This window comes from Polyodon spathula, chromosome 4, assembly GCF_017654505.1.
Source record: "Polyodon spathula isolate WHYD16114869_AA chromosome 4, ASM1765450v1, whole genome shotgun sequence".
In the NCBI taxonomy this organism is placed as follows: domain Eukaryota; kingdom Metazoa; phylum Chordata; class Actinopteri; order Acipenseriformes; family Polyodontidae; genus Polyodon; species Polyodon spathula.
Genome location: NC_054537.1, coordinates 95,003,750 through 95,026,211, shown reverse-complemented (window position 1 = coordinate 95,026,211; position 22,462 = coordinate 95,003,750). Strand labels below are relative to the sequence as shown.

At 38.9% G+C, this 22,462-nt stretch overlaps 1 protein-coding gene across 2 annotated transcripts in view; it reads right to left on the bottom strand.

Annotated features, from left to right (window-relative positions):
- The window catches only part of LOC121315174 (focal adhesion kinase 1), a 185,298-nt gene extending 165,533 nt beyond the window's left edge, over positions 1-19,765 (bottom strand). Inside the window, exon 1 of one of the 2 annotated variants that reach the window (XM_041249201.1) lies at positions 19,578-19,765. The gene's annotated coding sequence lies outside the window, so the exon portion shown is untranslated. The remainder of the gene's footprint in view (positions 1-19,577) is intronic. The other variant, XM_041249200.1, reaches the window with a different exon arrangement.
- Between the last annotated feature and the right edge of the window lie 2,697 nt (positions 19,766-22,462).

Sequence of the window (22,462 nt, the reverse complement as noted above, 5' to 3'; positions counted from 1 at the left end):
TAATCTCACTGATTTGACCAGTTCGATATAGCATAGGTCCTTGTTAATATGGTGAGGACAATTGGGTTGGCGGTGGGGGTCTTTATCCTCCAGGATGAGTGGTACCTGATACAGCTAAATATTATTATGTAATACATATTTTTAATTAGTTGTTGACTAATTCTTAGACTGAATTTTTGTAACTTGTGTGACAGGTTAAGCATTGTAAGTTTGAGTACGCCTTTTGTTGAAGTGTTTTTATGGTATGCAGTTGACTGGATTTGTAAACTTTTTGGTTTTGATCCAAACTTTAGACTTTATTTTTAGCACTCTGCTTGGCTGTCCAGTCCCATGGGTGTAAAACCCGGTTTCGATTTGTGGTCGCAGCCTGCATCGGCGGTTGTTCAAAAAAATATGGTCAGTGTCCCAGCTAAGGAGTTGATGGGGGCATAATACCTGCTTTATTTCTTAGCAATATGGACCTCTGTTAATATGGTGTATAACACATTATTTTAAAATACAGTGCATGGTGAGATACTATCATATTCATGTCCACTGCTAGGAACTGTAACCAAACTATTTTAATAATAATACTAGTGTGTGGATGCATTAAGCCAGACCTAACATGAAATGGTACTTCAGCATGGACGATTTGAGCTACATTAATCAAAACGTTTTTATGTACGGTTCTCGAGATCGGTTATGTAGTGTGGACAGGGCCTAAAAGTAAATATCCTTCTTAATATTGCTGCGCAAGCCAAATACGAGGTTTACTGCTGTCACCTACAGGACTGGAGTGTACCTTAATCAGTGCTGTTACACTGCAGATTTTTTTTTTTTTTTTTTAATAACCAAGTATTTTACGGTCATTGCTGCAGTGTTATAGATTACCGTGAATATGCATGTCTGCACCCTTTCCGTTCTGTGCGTCCCGTGAACGCAAGACAAAATATTTTTTCCATCCAATTGATTTTTTTTGGCGTCTAGAATGCAAAATTTTGCGTTAACGCAACCTCTGCTTATATAAACACGAAAGAATTACGTTTTACTTGATAAGAGCTGACAATCACAAAAAAAGCAGGAACTGTCAGGTAAGGCCGCCAGTGCGCCCTTACCTGACCCATGTTCTGATAAGGCTTTCCAGCACACACTCCTTAACTGGTACAGTAGGTGAGTTCACTTCAGACAACATGTACAGCCACCACTAGGCAGGGCAGGTCAGGTCTAAAACCAGAATAGCCATGATTGTTTTCATGTCATAGAATTATATTAGAACAGGACAGCTGGAATATTCACACATCTGGAGTGAGTAAAGTTATTTATTGTGTACTTTCCCAAGTATACAAATATTTATAACCGTCATAACCATTTCAGCTTTTTATCTTCCCTTTTTTGGGATTTTGGTTTTTATTTATGAAGGACATGTGTCATAGTAGTGTACAGAATCACTGAAGGTACACATGGTGCGCAAATTAACCCTTAGCGCTCGTCAGGTGCGTCAGGTCCAATTTATTTTCACACACGCTGTTTATTTTACACGCACTGTTTATTTTGTTATTTTTTTAAACCTGTAAAACAGGTTTAAAAAGGTACTGAATCGCAAAAAGGACACTGTACTGTATCTCCAGCTAAGCCCCACCCCTTGTTCACTGTATTTTTCACATACCTCTTTACAGACGTGCACACTGATAAATCCTCTCCTGATCACTTGTTTTATCACCAAACTCAATAATGCCATCCAAGTCAATATTTTATTACTATAACATCTCAAAAAGCTCTGCAAATGTATACGATATTCTTTGGGATGCAGAAGCAGCTCTCTCCTTTGTTTATGTCTGTGTCATCTCTGTGGTGCAGAGGGCTATCAGATACGCCCTTTTTTTCGGCACCTATCTGTCTCACTCTGCCACTGAAAGGTTTTCTCAGTGAAAACACAACTAGCGACCTGTGTTTTACGTCTTTTTGTTGCTGTCAGAGAGGGTCCGACATCGGACTGAAAAGGAAAAGTTTTAATGTCGGACCTGATACAACATAGGACCACAAAGGGTTAAAATGGGAGGCTACTATCTCATGCGCACGACTTACTATAATATCTGGTGCTCACGAGACAGTAGCTTCCTATAATATCTGGTGCTCACGAGACAGTAGCTTCCTATAATATCTGGTTCTCACGAGACAGTAGCTTCCTATAATATCTGGTGCTCACGAGACAGTAGCTTCCTATAATATCTGGTGCTCACGAGACAGTAGCTTCCTATAATATCTGGTGCTCACGAGACAGTAGCTTCCTATAATATCTGGTGCTCACGAGACAGTAGCTTCCTATAATATCTGGTGCTCACGAGACAGTAGCTTCCTATAATATCTGGTGCTCACGAGACAGTAGCTTCCCTTTTTAACTTGCATCATATCCCTTTAAGGGTTCTGTGAGCAAGGGAAGCGGTCCACTGGAAAAATATACAGTGACTCTCAAAAGTATTCACTCCCCTTGGACTTTTCCACATTTTACTAAGAACATAAGAAAGTTTACAAAAGAGAGGAGGCCATTCGGCCCATCTTGCTCGTTTGGTTGTTAGTAGCTTATTGATCCCAAAATCTCATCAAGCAGCTTCTTGAAGGATCCCAGGGTGTCAGCTTCAACAACATTACTGGGGAGTTGATTCCAGACCCTCACAATTCTCTGTGTAAAAAAAGTGCTTCATATTTTCCGTTCTGAATGCCCCTTTATCTAATTTCCATTTGTGACCCCTGGTCCTTGTTTCTTTTTTCAGGTCGAAAAAGTCCCTTGGGTCGACACTGTCAATACCTTTTAGAATTTTGAATGCTTGAATTAGGTCGCCACGTAGTCGTCTTTGTTCAAGACTGAACAGATTCAATTCTTTTAGCCTGTCTGCATATGACATGCCTTTTAAGCCCGGAATAATTCTGGTCGCTCTTCTTTGCACTCTTTCTAGAGCAGCAATATCTTTTTTATAGCGAGGTGACCAGAACTGCACACAATATTCAAGATGAGGTCTTACTAGTGCATTGTACAGTTTTAACATTACTTCCCTTGATTTAGATTCAACACTTTTCACAATGTATCTGAGCATCTTGTTAGCCTTTTTTATAGCTTCCCCACATTGTCTAGATGAAGACATTTCTGAGTCAACAAAAACTCCTAGGTCTTTTTCATAGAGTCCTTCTCCAATTTCAGTATCTCCCATATGATATTTATAATGTACATATTTATTTCCTGCGTGCAGTACCTTACTTTTCTCTATTAAATGTCATTTGCTATATGTCTGCCACTGTGTTACAACATGGAATCAAAATGGATTTAATCAGGAGTTTTTGCCACTGATCAATACAACAAAAGCCCATAATGTCAAAGTGAAAAATAAAATCTACAAATTGTTCTAAATTAATTACAAAAATAAAACAGAAAAAACCACTGGACAGTGACCTAAGGAATTCAAATTACCCACAGAGAATTATTAAACTGATGAATACCCACTAAGTTACTCCTGAAGGTGGAGCCCGACTGCCCATGCGTAAGTTACAAGTTAGCAAAAACAAACCATGCGTGCACAAGGAAATTAAAGTAACTTGCTAAATACTTTATCAGATTTTTACGTTCCAAATAAAGGCACACCAGCCAGTGCGTACTGTCCGCCTGCCAGATACGGTGTTTAAACAAACACTCGTTGGAGTTATTTTAGCACAAAAAAAAAAAAAAAAAAAAAAAAAAAAAAAGACTACATTTTCAGCACTTTTTTTTTTTTATGAAATGCCGTCATGATCGGTTTTGAAACGGCCAAGAAAACACATCCCTCAAAATCGAGTTTAAATAAGGCTCTGCCAGCTGCTCTTACCTATAACAGTGCTATCGTGCCGTTATAATACCTTTGAGTGACAAACACTAACATAACAGTAATTTATGTATGTTTATGTTTTTCGAGTACAGAAAAGCAGTGAGTGCATGACTCCAACACAAACTGAAAAAAACAGTATACCATACTGTACAGTAACTGGTAAAAGAGCATTCGTACCCCAGATTTACTGTATGCTAATAAGATATCAACTCACAAGAAAGCATGATTCAATGTTACTGTATTAGTAAAAGGTGTACCACTTTTTTTTTTTTTTTTTTTACCGGATTACTGTACTACGCAAAGTGGACCCACTTCTACAAACTCTTGTTTGTCGTTTTTGCAGTTTTATTTGCATGAATAATTTCATAAAGCATTCCACTTGTAGAGTCTTCTCGTCACCCTCAAGTTGCAATGTGCAATGGATGAATTCTTTCAGCTGTGGTGTATACTACACTTCAATTTAAAATTTTGCCTAAGTCATCAGGATGGCCTTTTGCCAGCAGTCTTTCTTTTTATCCACGCCCCTCCCACCAGCCCTCAAGTTTTGGTTGAATGCTTTGAGTTTGAGTTCAAAGTTAAGCTTACATCATTTGATTAGTCTACCAGCTAAGTACTGCGTTACTTTAACAAACATTTGAAAGTGTACATGATTTCCACAGTCCAAAATCCCATCGCTTGGACAAACATAGCACTGCCCTCTCTCATAATGTAACAATTACAGTATTATTACCAGGAGAGTCAAGTTTCCCCACTGGCTTGGCAGGGCTCAACAAGAATAAATAAACTTGCACTGAGAAAGCGCAATGTTCTCGGCCACAAAACTGGCCAGGGTGGGGCTTCCTGAATGTCTCCCAAGGTAAAAGCATGGCCACATGGTGTGCAAGGGGAGTCACACAGTCAGGGGAATGCAGGCTCACGTCTTCGCCGGGGATTCTGGAGGGAGCATCACATAGTGCGCCCGTGGGTTAGGGAGGCAGAACAGGCGGGGACTGTTTCTCCTCTACAGCGGACCCTACCGGCCAGGCGCCTAATGAGCTCAGGTGTGCACCTGCAGGGCTGGCCTTTGTGCTGCAGAAACTGGTAGCTCACTGACATCTGCTCTCGAGTTCATGGGTGTAGAAGACAAAATTGGCTTGGTTGTGGGATCTGAGGACGCCCACTAAGCCTTCAGTTCTCCTGAGCAGTTGTTGAACTGCTGCTGTGAGGGAACGTAATTGGACATTTTAAATTGGTAAGAAAATTGGGGGCACTCTAAATGGCCAGAGTTAATTAAAAAAGAGCAACATCCTTTAAAGCAACTGAGGAAGGGGCACATGACAATCCTGCAGAGACTGTGAAATACTGTACAGTTTCTATCATTAGTTTCATTTCTGAAATATGAAGCCTGCGTAATTAAATATAAGTTGCTACGCAATCACAATTTACATTTATTATTTAGTACTGTATCACATTCGCAGCACACAATTCTTTAAATTCTCCACAGTTTGTGTGTACATAGCTGACCCACTTCTTTTCTTTGTACCTGCCTGTGATTCATCCAATAGCAAGACTTTATAATTACAGACAATATCCTAAAGATCACTCAAACCCCCATTCTTTTCTAGAGGAAAACGGTCATCAGCAGAGTCAGATCCATTGGAATGTTTCCCACCATCATGACAGAGACCGACACCCATTGTTTCAGCAACCCTGACCTGCTGTACTGCTTTATCACTTACTGCAGCCTGACTGTACCATATTCCTGGCATTCAGTATACAACCACGGATACATTACTATTACTACAGTGCACAGCTCCACTGCCAAAGATTAACAAGACAACAACATACTGGATACTTAGTAACTTAATGGTTTTTCATTTCTAGCATTTCATGGTGGTAGAGTAGCTACTGTACATACCAATCAGAACTTTATAGTTTTATTTTGTATCAGTTTGTATGATTGTTTTAAGCATGTTGTCCTGTTTGAACGATTTCTCTACTTTTGTCACTGATTTTATAATATTATTTCTTGATACCTATAATGTAACTTTTGCCCATTGTTAATATATAAAGAACATAGACTTAACAAAAAAAAGTCTCAGTATCCACTGTTATATGCTGTAGTAGAGAGTAATTGAAATGCAGAATTATTTTATACAGTTTATTGTGTTGCCTGACAAACACACTATGTGTGAGATTGTGGGATAGACTGTTGTAGGTGTGACTTGCCTTACTGTGCGATTTTGTTGGCTTCAAAGCAGAAATAATTGCATTGCAGTGCAAATGTTTTGCTAAATGCAAAATACCTGAAGTGTTCATTTTTAAGGCTGATTAAAGCCTGTCATCCTAGCAAGTGCCAAGGACCGATGAAATGACTGAAGAGCACCGCTACAACAGGCTGTGTCTGCAGACTTGGAACTGTACACTGCCAGGCTTCAGAAGAGTACTCTGCACATCTGATCTGGACGGGCCATCCTGGGGTGTGGAGGTGTTAATTCAGCCCACATGATTACTCAATCCTTTAAATCTTTTCAGCAAATACTGCCAGCACCAACTATGGTCATGTTGGTGAGCTGGGCTAAGCACCAAGTAGTTAATTATATTGCAACAGCTGCTGTAGTTGCAGCTCAAACAAAGGTGATGTACCTGCATAAAAAGGAGTACAGTACCAACACCAATTTTAATCAATGACACCTGTAAATCACGAAAACCATGGAACTACGATTCAGATGTTCTAAGCCTCACAGTCTTTTTACCATATTCTATTAAGCACTGTACGGTAGAAAGAATTTTGTTTCTTTATCAGTTAAAGTATGTAAAGTAGTCTCTTTGTCCTTGAGACAAATATTTCTCCAGGTTTACAGCCAGCATTGCGAAATCTTGCACAGCAAAGGAAATAACTAAAACATTATGCAGTTATATTGCTTTTGTACACAATTGTATTTTTAAAAAACAGAAATTGTTTTAGATTGGTACAGCACAGCTGTTTCACCGAGTATGGTATATCTGCCAACACTTGCATACAGTATGTTTTAGTTTGTGTTACAAGCCAGTTTTTTGTTTTTTGTTTGTTTCAAAGATCTGCAGCAGTCATGAAGTTCCACACAAGCTGCCTCTTGTTTAGGGCAAGCTTTTAACAAATTCCTCACCCCAGCTCAAGCACATTTGGTCTTGTGCATGAAATGCCCCAGCCAGCTTCAGACACACAGCATGGTCTTCAAATGTCAGCTCCTGGAAATCTCTAGATTACTACAAAGATAAAACAAGGATGCAAGCATCCACAAAGCGCAAAACAAAAAAGATGAAGCAGAATCATTTATCACATACCTCCAGCTGTACAGTTCAGAAAATCCCAAAACTGCATTTCCAAAGCATAAAAACAGGGATATTGCTCCGAAATAATCCTCATTCAGCTTACAGTACTTCTTTAATGTAGAACTGCACTTTGCAGTTCTCTCTCTCTCCCCCCTCTTCCCTTGCTTACATTAATTACTAAAACCAGCAAGGTGAAGACATACTTTCAATTCCAACAGGCAGATCAAAACATGTTCCTTGTCACAAATAACCAGAAAAATGCTTTAAATCAACAACTACTTAAGACACTGCACAAAATGAAAACTACTGTAGATGAGGCAAACGTGACAAGCCCCCTAATGCAACTACAGCAACAATTCACAAAGGCTGAATTACAGTACGCCGAGCTTCTTTGTTTTTAGGAAACACAGACACCACCACCTAGGTGGTGCAGCTCTTGTTTTGGTAACTTTAAAAACGCCATGAAAACTGTGAGTTTCTTAAAATAGGCTTTTTATTAGCCTGCCCTCAAGGTATGATGAGTTAGACTTAAAAAAAACCCACTACAAACAAAAATGCCAAGTGTGTACTTAAGAAAAAAAATCAAAACAAAATGTATTATCTTTATTCTACCTGCATGGTGCAGTATTGTGTCAGTTTTTATGTACTGTGAAATATTTACAATGCATTCCACAAATCAGCTGACTGAACTGCAATTCTCTTCAGCAGTATATCATAACTCCAAGTTACGGTAAAGCGCAAGATTGGGGACCAGTGTAAAAAACAGAAAAGGTACTCATACTGGTTTGCTAGTCCTGACATGGACTCAACTCTTCTGCCAATGGTTACATGGAATAAATCAATCTGCTGTGCAGTTATTCTTGCCACCCCAAGACTTGAGGTTTTATCTGAAGTCAGCTGTGTTGCACTATCCATCTGCTATCCTGTTTCACAGCCACAGCCGAATCAAAAAGTCACACTTCTCATGCATGTCCTTAAGGGTTTGTTTATCTCTTCTCACCCCAGAAATAGGATGACTGTCCTTCCTTTGCAGTTTGTGGCATGTCCCTGGTGGGTGATCTTTAGAGTTATTAAAAGAAACATACCTCCAACAAAGGAGGAAAGAAAAGGCAATCTGATCAGCAAATATTCATTATTACTGCAACTGTGCTGCAAAGATCACTCAGGATTCATGTAGAACAAAGTGTATAGTGCGCAACATTGGTTTACAGTAGATTAGCCTTGATTCAGCACAAACTTACTGTGTCAGAACAAAACAGTTTGAGTATAACGCAACATTTATAAAAAGGCTTTAGTGTCAATCAACCTTTCAAAAAACAAATGAAACTACAGTACGTCCTATAAAGAAAACACCTGGAATGGATCAGACTATTACAAATGACATTCATAACTTGTACACCCAGTCATTTGCCACTGTACTGATGTGTACTGTAACACATCAACTACTGTAGGCAGGGCTGGTCCTACTCGGTGATGATTAAATGCAGGGTCCAGAACATTAAATGAATGCTACAGTAGCAACCGCATCTTATATTTAGTATATAGGTGCATCATGTAATCATATGCACCTACCAGTAGCGGCTCCTGACTTTAATAAGTGGGGAAGCTAAATAAATATATAAATACATTTTTGTATTTTTATTATACGCAATAAAAACTTTTCAAAAGGTACTTCGTAATGTAATACAGTAGTACAGTATAAGCAGAACATAAGGCAAGCAACAGAATATAACAGAAAAAACTTTTTTTTACAGCTTGTGGAAGATTTTTTAAATCACTGTAGCTCACAGAAATCCACGGGGAAGAGGACAAGCCAGTTTGAAAAACCAAACAGTGAATACTCACAGTTTTGTTTTCTTCATAACACGAGCAATTAAAAAGGCCATTTTGTTTTGGTCCTCCCCGTTGAAGAAGGTCCAATGTAGGCTTTTTTTTTTCCCCCCACCCTCAACTGAAAGCGAGGAATAAGGAATATAAGTAAAAAAAATGGCATTAAAAAAAAAAAAATCTACAACGTACCGTATGGAATTCAAAACTTAAGAGGAGTAGCCACACGTGACCTATAATCTGCCTGGCAACAGATATCTCATGATTAAATCTAATTATGAGTGGTAGAGGCTAGCCGCAAGCTTGCATCGTGTAGCCAATAAAAATACAGTAAAACTTGACAGACAGAGGATGATTGCAGGTGGAAGACACACAGAATCCCACTCATTCTGAGGCTACATTTTAGCCAATAGCAGTAGACCTTAGAAAGCATGACGTGAGGTAAGCTTTTTTACTTTTACAAAAATACACGTAGGCTTAGCCTCTGTAGCCTCTTATGACAAACCACCACTGGCACCTACATATACTAACATTCAGATACGGTAAATAACATTAGTGATATTATATATTATATTTTATATAATTCACCAATTCAAAGCCCTCGGAATTTAACTTTTTCTAAAATGACCCTGCCCCAATACGCCTATTGAAAAATACTGTAATGCACGACTATGTGGGTTCTGACAGGTTGGCGACGAGAAGAACCAGGCAGAAATAAATACATACATAAACAAATAAATAAATAAAAACACTTTGCGCCCCCCCCCTCTACAATTAGTTTTTAGTGTTTTGTGTTACAGTAAATACTTTTAACAAAATGTACCCCATACCTAATCACACCCATATTTGTCATATTTTGTAAAAGGGAAATTGTGCTACATCTCTCTCCGTGGCAAGACTCACAGCAGCCTGTAACATTCTTTAAGAAGAGGAATTTGTAAACAAACATGTACTTATAACAGGGTGTTTTAGATTATATATTATATATATATATAGATTAGTCCATTCAGAAAGAGTATTTTACACCAACATTGCTGTATTAAGAAACCGAAGAGACCCGAGTAGCCCAAATGCGACACATTAACAAAACAGCAACTCCTGATCAGCTTTGTGCTAATGGATTAGATTAACATAAATCCATGATTATATGAGTCTAACCAAAGCATGAGTATTTTATAATGAACAAAATGTGTTTATAAACTTGCAAAGCTAACTTTCACTGTAAAATGAAGAGGTTTACAATGTGTTGTTACCTGTTAAGTCTACCACTTGCCCATATAACCATTTGACTTGCTGATGATAACTGTGTAAAGTGCAAAGTGCACTACGACATGTTTGCTATCACTTTCCCACACGACACAAACCTTCTCTCCTGTGTATGTGGGTGAGTGTGGGCAGGTCATGTGAGTAGTCCAGACCCAATGAGAAACTATCATCATCTATGGTTACTAATTAAACATGTTTACTGGCGCCAGAATTTAATGTTGCTGGTGCTATATGAGGTACCCTACTGCTAGAATCTAGCACTATATCGCCCTATTTGCACCCCTGAGCGTTTTGCGTGCACATAACGAACACATTAAGTCTCACGGCAGTCCAGTCCTAAAGGGTGGGGGCCCTAGGCAACCGCCTCACTCATCTTGCCTTGAGGCCGGCCCTGACTGTAGGTCATATTCACTGTCTCCAAACTGAAAACATGGCTGGGAAAGCACAGTGTTAACGAAGTACAAAAACACTGAATGTTCTAAGCCCAGAACTAATCCCTGCAAAGCCCTACACAGGGACTATAATATCTTATCTCAGAGCATTCCTGCTGCAATTTCACACTACCTAACTTGAGCCAAGAACACCCTGAAATTGTAGAACCTGCAGGGCTGAGCAAACTAAGCTTGACATTTGTTAGAAAGCTTCCAACAGAACAAGGTGCATGAAGTAGCTGCTCAAAAGAACTCGAGGGGGAGAAAAGTGAAGGACAAAGTCTAAGTAAGTAAGTAATTCAGAACACAGTTGGAATGAAAACCAGAAGACCGTGGGTCCCCAGGACCAAGATTGGGAAACCCTGCTGTAGGTCATGTTATAAATAAACATGCTCATACTGTACATCAATCCATGTATATGTATCAGTCTGTACAGCAAGTGGATTAGAACTAGGAATTTTAAATGAAGACCACTTCCCTGAATACAGGCCTATATACAGTATGTATATGTATCCATTTTCTTCTATTGAATTTAACTAGCACACAGTGACACATGGTGGCCCAATGGGGTAAATTCAGTTTACTAAAACATATATTTTTTTTTTTTTACAGTGTGCTAGAGTTAGTCCTCAAGTGTTATTTGCAGCAACAAGAAGTCAACTTTGCAAGGGCTTTATTTCTGTTTTAGTACTGTAGTCTAAGCACTGAGCAGATCCATTGTACAGTACTGCAGGACAGTAGGGCTAGATATTTGTGTGTACTGTATATACAGTATACTATTGGTGGACTATAAAGCACTGAAACAGACAATGTATTCACCAAGCTAGTCTAAAATGATGAAAGGAAGGAAGTTCTACTGCAGCCAGACTAGAAACACATCCTGTTAATCATGGAGACTGCAGAAAACAAAAATGCTTTCCTGCCCAAAGCGCAGTATAACTTTGAAGACAAAAATGCTAAACACAGAAATCATTAATTTCCAGGACGTCCATCAGCAGGAACCCCAGCCATTAATTATCAACATCATCCTGGTGTGTCCACTTACCTCTGCTGCAGTCATACTTCAGGCATTCCTGCACCAAATCCCCTACAGTAGAGTACAGCACAGCACCAGCACAGCACCTCCCAATGACACAAGACATGCACAGAACTCTGGGTCACTTTCGAATAACACACTGTAGGTGAAGATGACCCGACAGTTTTCATAAAAATAAAATATTACACATCTGCTTCTTGTTCAAAATATTTATAAGAATATATAAAAGAATCCATTTGACACCTATATTTTATAAATTAATTCTAGCCTCCATCTGACTGTTCTGATCATAGTCAAGTAATGTTTCCTGCGATAGCCAATAGTGCGATTCCAGAGCCAGTGGACCAACAGCTGTTACTCGACCTCATTTACATAAGCAATGTTAGAAAGCTTTAAAATGAGAATGTTACTTGAGATCCTCTCCTACCCTTTTAGATCAAAGGCCACCTCCATATACTTTCTCACCATTTGTGGCACAAGATACTTTCCTAATGTCTGTCTTACCTGTATAGCGTTCCAATGCAGGACACAAACCTAGTTTAACCCATGCAGCTCTGTACTGTACACAACAAAAAAGCAATTTTCCAAAGTTCTGCGAAAATGGGTTTTATAACATGGCATGCTTCTGGAGGGAAGAGAGAGTCCTCTCTATCACTACTTCTTCCTGACACGGATTTCCAGAGTGCTAAGTAAATGCAGTAATGACGTGGATCAGGAGCACTTCATATATCAGCCCCTCAGTTTATTTATGGGCAACCCACTTTAAGTAATATTAGAATGACCAAGCGTTTAAAAGCTCATATTCTCAATACAGGCCATCATATACAGTATCTCATATGTTACTGGTACCTGAATGCTGGACTGCAAGCCTGGTTCAGTCATACTATATAGAGTAATTCAATCTGAATCCTGAATATAGACTACATTAAAGCACAGGTTTGAAACAAGTCATTTATTTCTCTTAAATCAGTGTTTTATTGTGTATTGTATTAATGCATACAAGACACTGGTAGGGTAAGAAATACCTGCAATTCGTATTATTATTGTATTAATACTGTGTTCCCTTACTTGCCTCAATGGCATTTTGTACGTTTTAGTAGTAACACTATGTAACACAATTTTTGTTCCTGGGTAGTAAGTGTTATTTCCTAATTGCTTAATCCTCAAAAGTATAGAAAATGGCTATTATTCCCCACAGACTTTGCTTTTGTGACCAGGACAGTGATATTTCAAAATATCACTATTTCCAATGAGAAAACGGGCGCTTTTGTGTGTTTCATTCACATAAAGTCCGAAAAAAACAACATATGAATCCAAATTAACATGTATTTATACTAAAGTAATACAAAAATGACTACAAAAGATTTAGAAGTGAGTAGTTTTTCGAGATTTACGATTATACGGTAAATACAGTTTACCTCCCCTAAAACTTTACTTTAATTAAGGAAATCAATGCTAAGGTAACACCAGTCATACAGTACATTTAGTGTGTGCCGGTATATTGTTGAGAATGACATTCTGAAAAACAAGTGCGACTGCTCAAGAAACGTCACAGTACCATTTCTAATCTCGCTCTTTAACCCTTTCCCTGCCAAGCTGCTTACACACTTCATTTAACTGCAGAAGCTGGAGTACTAGCTAACATGGGCATCATCTATCTGCAGTCTCTGGACACTTTAAAACTAAAGGTCATGAATAAGGAAATCTACATATGTATTATGGCATTATCAGACTACATACTACATGCTTAGTGCTACATTACTAGGGCTTAAAGAAAAGCATAACTGGATTCCAAAAATGATACCTTTACACATACGTACAGTACCGGTGCTATATGTATGTACAGGTGCCTATGTCATGCATTCTGTATGAATACAGTAAACGTGGTCTGCCCTAAAATTGTGTGGCGAGCCACATGAGTTACTATTATGGCATTGCTCTGCAGCCCAATAAATTGTCTGCCACGGGCCAGATGTGGTTACAGGCACATGACGAGGAACACTGATGGAACAAAATGAGGTTCCGACAGAATCATAGGCAGCATGACGAGGAACACTGCTGTGGTGTACAGAATGAGGTTGTGATTGAATCATAGGCAGCATGATGAGGAACACGCTGTGGTTTACAGAATGAGGTTCTGATTGAATCATAGGCAGCATGAGGAGGAACACTGCTGTGGTTTACAGAATGAGGTTCTGATTGAATCATAGGCAGCATGAGGAGGAACACTGCTGTGGTGTACAGAATGAGGTTCTGATTGAATCATAGGCAGCACGATGAGGAACACTGCTGTGGTGTACAAAATGAGGTTCTGATTGAATCATAGGCAGCATGAGGAGGAACACTGCTGTGGTGTACGGAATGAGGTTCTGATTGAATCATAGGCAGCATGAGGAGGAACACTGCTGTGGTGTACGGAATGAGGTTCTGATTGAATCATAGGCAGCATGAGGAGGAACACTGCTGTGGTGTACAGAATGAGGTTCTGATTGAATCATAGGCAGCATGATGAGGAACACAGCTGTGGTTTACAGAATGAGGTTCTGATTGAATCATAGGCAACATGAGGAGGAACACGGCTGTGGTGTACAGAATGAGGTTCTGATTGAATCACAGGCAGCAGGATGAGGAACACTGCTGTGGTGTACGGAATGAGGTTCTGATTGAATCACAGGCAGCAGGATGAGGAACACTGCTGTGGTGTACAGAATGAGCTTCTGATTGAATCATAGGCAGCATGATGAGGAACACTGCTGTGGTGTACAGAATGAGCTTCTGATTGAATCATTGGCAGCATGATGAGGAACACTGCTGTGGTGTACGGAATGAGGTTCTGATTGAATCACAGGCAGCAGGATGAGGAACACGGCTGTGGTTTACAGAATGAGGTTCTGATTGAATCATAGGCAGAATGAGGAGGAACACTGCTGTGGTGTACAGAATGAGGTTCTGATTGAATCATAGGCAGCATGATGAGGAACACTGCTGTGGTGTACAGAATGAGGTTCTGATTGAATCATAGGCAGCATGATGAGGAACACGGCTGTGGTTTACAGAATGAGGTTCTGATTGAATCATAGGCAGCATGAGGAGGAACACTGCTGTGGTGTACAGAATGAGGTTCTGATTGAATCACAGGCAGCAGGATGAGGAACACTGCTGTGGTGTACAGAATGAGGTTCTGATTAAATTAACGTAGAACACTTTGATCATTTGCTACATAGTTTAACACTGAAGTATTCCTTCATATCCATTAAATACACTGATGAAAATATATAATAAACATATTTAATTTGAATGCAATAAATTTATATGACCAAGCTTTCAAGGGCTTATGGAGGTGGATTCAGTCCCAGAGCTGTGCACAGTAGAACATTCTAGTATTACTGATTTCCTCATGCTATTTTACGCCATGTTTTAGTTGCTAACCTTGTTTTTAACAAGCAATACATAATGCATTATCAAAGTGGCCCTGTGCTCTCTCCTTCATTCCTCTTTTGAAAAAGTAGCCTAGGGTTTAATGTTATTTATTTCTTCACACACAGCTCTGCTTTTCCACATTACACAAATGCAGCTAATAAATATCCTTCACTGGTCACTAGGCTGTTAGTGTTTAGGACTTGTAAACTGTTTCCATTACATACATGGACCTTACCTTGCCAGTACATGCATTAGGCCTGCATCAGCTTGCCTGGCTCTCAGTAAGGGTGAGCACAGCTGCTGAAACACTTACTGTAAGGGGACGCCCTTACAGCTGCTCTTGGGTGATGGGTGCGGAAAAGACTGTCCATGTTGTCTCTTGTTTTTACACTTTTATATTTGGGCAATTCCATGATAAAGTTACCATGGCCATGAAAAAAAAAGTTGCAAATAATTTGGAGCACGGCACATATTATTTGAGGATGCCATAATAAACGTTTGTGTTTTCGGTTACAAAGTTAAAACACAGACATTTAAAAAAAATCATATTTAAAAAAAAAAAAAAAAAAAAAAAAAAACTGTACAACTCCAATGCTCTAACTTAGGGGTGGCCAAAGTTGGCTTCCACTCCTAGTTTTGGTTCCAACCCTGTTCAAAATTGTTTAACTGAACCAATTAACCCTCCATCCAGACCCTGAAGTATTTAATGATATCATTGTACCTGTTAACCCTGGGGTGGAATGGCCCTCCAGGACTGTAACTGGACACCCCTGTTTTAAAACATACTATTTATTAACAGCAAGGCAACATAACTGCACAGAAGGATGGTTTCCCTCTCCATTGTACAAACGGGGTTGGAACAAAGACCAGGAGTGGAAGGACCAACTTTGGCCACCCCTGTTTTAAAGAAACCTGTTTTTAGGTAACAATGCCTGTGCTCTACTCAATACTATATTTTTGGTTTCGGTCAAGAGGCCAGGTGACCTGAGGAAGTGAGGTGCACATCTCTTATGAGAGAGGCCCTCTCAAGTTTTTTTTTTTTAAGTGACAAATTAATTTCTGTTACCCATTCTTTTTCTTTTGAGAACGTAATATCAGGAGATTCAAATAAAGTTCAAATAAATTTGCTTAACCGGTATAAGAAAGGTCCACACATTCGTCATAGTTTTAGAACAAAGTAGTCTATATACTGTACAATGGTATCATATACTCTGCATGAACAGCAATACCTACAATAAAAAAAGTGAATGTCATGCAATTCAGTATACTGTGTGTCGCTTTATCAGTGTTCTGCTGAAGCCACCTTCCATCACAAATACCTCTGCCAACGTTTAGGGAGTTTTGCATCTCAAATATAGGCTAATACAGTACATGCAAGAATTACCCCAACAGTTGTACTTACAGTATATTAACATTTGATTATAAAAGTAAATCCACGTTCAAGCAGCTGAAGCTACCATAGAAACCAGCTGTTCACAGTATAAGAATAATGGATTCTTATACTGTGAGGCTGTGTGGTCCAGTGGTTAAAGAAACAGGCTTGTAACCAGGAGGGCCCCGGTTCAAATCCCAGCTCAGCCACTGACTCACTGTGTGACCCTGAGCAAGTCACTTAACCTCCTTGTGCTCCATCTTTTGGGTGAGACGTTCTTGTAAGTGACCCTACAGCTGATGCACAGATCACACACCCTAGTCTCCTATCTTGTAAAGCATTTTGTGATGGTGGTCCACTATGAAAGACACTATATAAAAACAAATTTATTTATTTATTAAAAAGTAGTAGGAAGCTTTTGTGATCTGTAAAACACCAAGCAAAGCACCACAAAGACAGCATCCTTTACAGTTCTAATTATCAATAACTATCTGAACAAGGACAATTAGGGGTATAGCCCGTGGCTACATGGACAAAAAATTATACTGTTATCTTCAGGATCCACTGAGAAAATACAGCTGTTTTTTGTCAGTATGAAATTCAATACTGTTAGAACATGCAATTTCCTTTTCTGGCTTTCTGATGTAACCTACTCTATCTATACTGTACTGGAAAAGGGCTCAAACTGGCACTAAAAATACCTTACATTTTCTTGCATTAGTTTTTTCACTGAGAATACAAATAATCAAACTGACTGGCAATTTACTGCTGTACCTGGCTGCCTGCTCAGCTAGGCACATTTCCTGTGTTTTTAGTTATGGTTTGAACTGCAAGGTTAGTACACAGAAATATCTACAGAACTGTTATGTCTGATTCATCTATATACTGTAGGTAGTGTTTGCAAAGATTCCAATGTATGGGTTTAAGCCTTTGGAACTAAAATTGGCATTCACATTTAAGGCTGGCCTCATTCTTCACCGAACAGTACATTAAAACACAGCAATTACTGCAGGAATTTCTTTATAAACCAGCACCCATATCAACCACTGAGGTATATAGTCGTGACAGTCAAAGGTATAAAAAACATCTACCCCAAAGACACAGAAGAAAAACAAAAATGGGGCAAAATATAAATTATGGCAAGGATGTACTGTAGTAAGCTACATGTTCACTCCTAAAAAAACTTGCATGTATTGTAGGCTTTTTTTTCTTAAGCATTGCAGAAAAGTATTTACAGAAAAAAGGGACACTGCAGCTTTAAGACAAAGACAAACAAGGATATGAAGCCATTGCTATTGTAAGGAAAAAGGCGTCTTCCTCCTCAAATCCAGAGGGATGTAAAAGGAGGTAGAACATCCTGGCCCTGTAATCAGCGCAGTGTAATTGTGCACCAGTCCGCACAGTTTAATACATGCTTCCTGCTGCATTATTTAAATAAATGGATCTCTTCTGCAAAGCTAATGACACATTTGTTGCATACTACCCCAAAGAGGATAGTACTATATCACTGATGTAAAGATTGCCTACAAAACTTGGATCGCTATGCACTGGTGGATCACAAGAGATTTTTTTGTGGATCTAGGGGCAAATCTGAACAAGCCATAACACATAAGCAAGCAAAAGGGGAAAACATTTTGTGTACTTGACTAAGATGTTTCTTTAATTTTAGTTCATTAAAAATGCTCAGTGTTAATGCTAATGGATGATTTTTATTGGACAAAAAATATCACAATATATACACCAGCTTCCAGGTCTGATAAGTTTTTCAACTTTATAAAGTATTTTTAAGTATTGCTAACTCAATGTACTGGACACCACTGACTCAAAGCCAGATAAGTGGTAAATAAACAGTTGACTTCATTGTATTCTTATTCACCTTATTGCTGAGCTCACTGAGATTCACCATACCAGATCTCAATACCAGGGGTACTGGCAATCACTGCTCTAAACTGAAACCCTTCACCATTTAAAACTTCTTCTAAAACTGTGACTGGTTGGACTGCTCCATTGTAATTCGGCAAGAGCTTTTGAATTTGCAGTAGCATGTCGCTGGTATTATAAATAGGTGTAGAGGCCAGCTGCAGCCCTTTCTGGTTTTGAATTTACCAGATTTATACGTGTAATAATTTAATAATTGCCCAAGCAGCAACGGAAGTAGTGGTATTTGTAGTACATGCAATGTGGAGGCAATTGCGTCTAAAAATAACCCAGCCTTCTCTACTACAATTTCCTATTCTATGCACAACAAATACTTTAGCAAAGGGGAGGATCTGCTAGAAAGAAAGGCAATTAATTTATCATATATAATCTTATTTAATAGATATATATTTATATATATATATATATATATATATATATATATATATATATATATATAATAATATATATATATATATAATATAAGGTAACAATTTCTAATACTTCTAACATCATATTGATTTAACGACGATGCTCGATTCTGGGGCTATTTAATAAAGTGTAACCTTTCAATTATTGTCTAATATAAACATCATGCATTGATTTGCTCGATTCTGGGGCTGATAACCGAATCCCAGTTTGTCATATTTGCTGCTACAGTGTCAGCCAGTCAGTATACAGTACTGCAGTCAATTTCAAAGCACACTGGGTTAGGAAAAAAAAAAAGATGGTTTCAAAGCATTCCTGCGTAAAATCTACAGAGCAATTTGGTTAATTTTCTGCATCAAAAAAAAAATAATAATAATAATCTGTACAGTGTGTACAACAGTTGTAGGTACTCGACTTAGTTTTCGAGAAAGGCGAAGGAAAAGGGCAAAGTCGGTAGACAGTAGTGTTAGGCAGATATGTTGTTTCAGAGAACGTTACAAGAGCACGTTTGCATCTGAATGTCCCACATTTGAAACATAAATACAATCATTTTCCAAACTGCAACGGTCAGTTCCTTTGGGTTTTTTCAGACCTTCTCCGAGACCAGAATGGAAACATAAAAACCAGTGTCACAGCCCCCTCCGACAGCTAAGAAGACTATAACACACACATTTCCATACTAGTTACAAAATGTTTTTAGCAAATTAAACCCTTCAATCTAAAAAAAATACAAACAAAACAACAAAACTCACTTTTCTGGGCCCTGGCGACAGTCTGAGGTTGTGTCTTTCGGTTCCCGGTGCGCTTTGTTGTTATAAAGTGCTTTAATCCCGTTAATTTTGCGATTAGTTGGTGTAAGGGATCTTGCCCCTACCTGCCTCTAGTGCAGTCTCAATTCTTCTCCGGCTGCGCTCTCTGACACAGGAGCACTGCATCCTGGGGGAGAGCATTCCAACATGGCTGACGCGTAGGAACCGGGAGCTACACCCTACAGCAAAACCCAGGAGGAAACTGGACTATACAGCAACCACCCCACACACACACATGGCAGGCAGCACATTCATATATTTGTTTACTGTCATTACAGAAGAGGGGATGTGCTTTTTATGACAAGACTAAAACAATAGGCCTACATTTTTCTGTGTAGGCAGATTGTGAAAACTCAGCCACAAAATTCTGTTCTCAATTGTAAATGGAATGTAAACACATTTGCATGAAATACAGAAATCTCACTCATGCTGACGTAGCCCAACATTTTAACTTGGCTCTGAAATTAGTACCATTACATGAAATATCACTTTTTCTTATTTTCCAGGAATTCTCCAAATCTATGTCAGCATTTTTATTTTATTTTATTGGTTCTTCCGAGTCCTTAAGGTCAGAAGGGTTATTAAACGTGCAGAATGTCTTCCTTGGCTGCTTGGCTGCTGTTTGTTAGCCTATCAACTGAATGACTTCTCAACACATGCCATTATCAAACATAGTGCAGCTGTTGGGTGAGCTGTGTTTGGAAGTTTATTCTCTGGGTAACCCTGCACATAAGGTGCCGTACGATTCATTTATCTTAAAGTCTGTACAACCATGCATATGAAGTTAGAAAAACATATTGTATTGATGGATTTTGAAAACACTGCAAATAATACTTTTCTTAATTGGTGACTGAAATTATGGGGGCAGTCAAGCTAGGGACAGTAAACAACGGTGGGGATCTATAGCCTTTAAGACTACATGAAATATCAAAAAATGCTTTTAATATAATAGTAGAGAAATCCACCAATTATTCTGATGCCCTTCCTCAGCAAAGTAAAAGATGAACTGTGAGCTGACTTCCAGGAAGAACTGTGAGGAGCTGACATGCAAATCCTGGGATTTTGAAAAAAGCTACAAAGAATGAATTAGTAGAGACATTGCATCTGACTGATCTGAAAGAACTAGTGAAGAGAAAACTGCAAGCAAAGAACACATAGTTACAGGATTAAAGATCAGCAAGTCAAAATGAGCCGTGAAATCCTCTTCATGACTTGTCTTGCACCACTTTCTCGGCTTCCTTGGGCTCCACTCAGCTTCATTTCTCTCTGTATCTTCTGTTCTGTTTCACGTTGTTTTGGGTCTTCATGCACTTCTTTGCCCTCAGGAGAGCGCCACCTATCTCACTGGCTTCCATGCTCAAGAAACCTGCATGCATCACCTCATTTCCAATGTCATTGGTTGATTGGCCAGAGGCGTGAGTTTTGAATAATGGTCAGCTTGCTTTTGTCTGTTTCATTCTCCATTACGTAAACAAACCATAGAGCAACACAGATCTCCCATTAGATCAATATAGACCTTGGTAAAGGTATACAGCTGGAACACTTAATAGGAGTTCTAAACATGCAAAGTCCAGACAAACTACAATCTTTTTCTTTTGTAATTCAAATAAATATGCAGCTCAATATACTACAAAAGAAATAACAAATCCATGCTGGATAATTTGGGGTACCAAAAAGGCCTGAAGGAATAGCTTAATGATGCTAATATTATTTAACTGGTTCCGGACATTAGATTAGATTTTGTTGATTAGAAACGTAATATTTGTTATAATATATTCTCACTATTAAGTGATATTCCCCCAGGCTGTGTTCATTTACAGAACTGAGTTCATAAATGCTGTCAAAGTCGTGGATGATCGATCTTTGCAGAAGTAAACTAATTTTCCTTCTGACTAGCTTTTGTTTTTCTATTATGGAAATACATATATATTCAATTTTTCTCAGCATGTGCTATTGTTTTGTTGTTCTTCCCTCAGTGATTTAATTTAGCTTTTTGACAAATTGCTTTTAGTCTAGAGCTCAAACATTATTGCTTCTTTAATGATTGAGCCAGGGGCAACCAACTCAAGAAATTAATTCATTAAATCAAAATCACATCTTGCATTATCAAAGTTATGATGAAAAGCCCCACCGCTGTCCAATCACCACTTAGACCCAACATATATATGTGATTCCTGCCTCTAACTCTGATAACCAAGTTGTCATGCAGTTGGACCCTAATGTTCTGTGAGGCTGACGTGTGCGCTGAGGTTTGTCATAGTGATGGCAAAACCAGCATAGACTTTCTCCTCATAGTGCTACAGCGAACCCCGCTGGCCAAGTGTCCAGTGAGCTCAAGGATGGACACCTGCAGGACTGGCCTTTGTCCTCCAGAGGTCGGTAGCTCATCTGCTCTCGAGTTCCTGGGTGTAAAAAAAGAAGCTGGTCGTGGGATTGGAGGACACCCACTGAACCTGCAGTTCTCCTCAGCTGTGTGGGGGACTGCTGTGGTGAGGGGAACAAATGATTGGATAAACAGAATTGGGGAGAAAAATCGGGGGTAAAATAACTAGGCAAACGAAATTAAAAAAAAATATATATATTTTTTATTTATTGTAGAGCCTACACATATCAATGTGCCCTCCAACTAATATCTCAACTGAATAGGGCACAAGGTGAATAGTTTACAGCTTCCAATAACATATCACACAAACCACAGGGAGCTATACATAACCAGCTCAGTTAAAAATACATTTTTTTAAAGGAATGACTGAAGATGTACTTTTGTGGCACATGTCACACAACAAGCCATGCTTCAGAAAGTGTGGTGCCCTATTCTTCTGGGTCTC